Genomic DNA, 1,339 nt, shown 5'->3' on the forward strand with positions numbered 1-1,339 from the left:
GAGCACCCACTGGATAGTGGGCAGCCAGTGGCCCTTTCACTCTCGCCAGGGGCCCTTCCCTGACTTTGTTTCCCTTCCTGACCTGCTCTTGCACATTTTCCTTCTTAGCCTCAGCAGGGGCCAGCCTGCAGCTCTGCCCATCGTGGCTGCACTACAGGGGTCTGAGCCACCGCAGGCTGGGCCTCCTCCCAGCACAGTAGTGGGGTGAGTGGTGGAAAGCACCCCTCAGACTTTGAGGCCCTCCTCCAATTCCTCCAGGCACTGAGCAAAGCTCTGCACCATGAACATCAAGCTCATAGCTCCCATATCCAAGGCTCTGGCCCCCATTTCCAGGGGAGAGCTGCGTGGTCTCCAGCTGGTGCCTGGTGTGGCCTTTTGCTATCTGGTAGGAGTCCCTGTGTGATGCAGATGATTAAGCGCTAAGCCAAAAGGTTGGCAAGTCGAATCCCCCCAGAGGTGGTTCAGAAGACAAGACTGACGGTCTACTTCTAAATGTCACAGTTCTGCTCTGTACCCGTGGGGTCCCCATGAGTCAGAATCTACTTGACATCACCTAACACCACCAACAGCAGGGGGTTCTGGGACCTCTGGCTTGCAGAACTGAGCTGTTTTGAGAACAATCCCAAAGTTCTTTATAAAGCGCTTGGCTTTTTTTTCAACTTGAAGTTTAAACCATGAAAAATAGGATTCTTTGGATTTGTGGTAGTGTGGCCACAGACTTCTTCCATCTGGGGCTTGTCATGCTGGAGTGGGAGTGGGCCTGGCCCAGGGGGAGCCTGCCCAGTAGGGGCAGGAGGAGGGAATGATGCACAGCACCCACGGCCATTGCAGCCCCTCACCCTTCCCTCTGGTCCCCTCTCCCTGTATGCTACAGTGATTCAGCAGGTGTGAGCTGATTGCCTGTTGTCTGCTGAGAACAGAGTGCAAGGCTCACAGTGTACCCCTGGCTGGGCCCCTGCCCACACACGCATACAGACATACACACACACTCCCTCCAGGACAGTGCCAGCACAGCACCCCTTCAGCCCTCTGGTTATGCCCCCATGTGCTAGTCCAGGTTGCCCAATGATCACTGACTCAGCAAGGCCACACCTAGAAGATTCTTCCCTTTTAAAGAAAATCACTATTGTTGCTTCTCGACCTCTTGGACTTATTGTGCATAGTGCCTAAGGCATTTGACTGCTAACCAGAAGGCTAGCAGTTCAAACCCACCAACCACTCCTCGGAAGGAAGACTAGGCAATCTACTTCCGTAGAGATACCACTTCAGAAACCCAAGGAGGGATCGCTATGAGTTGGAAGCGACTCGATGGCAGTGAGTTTGGTTTTGGTTTATTGGC

Source organism: Orycteropus afer, unplaced genomic scaffold (assembly GCF_000298275.1).
Source record: "Orycteropus afer afer isolate SDZICR_OR568_19922 unplaced genomic scaffold, OryAfe1.0 scaffold00288, whole genome shotgun sequence".
In the NCBI taxonomy this organism is placed as follows: Eukaryota; Metazoa; Chordata; class Mammalia; order Tubulidentata; family Orycteropodidae; genus Orycteropus; species Orycteropus afer.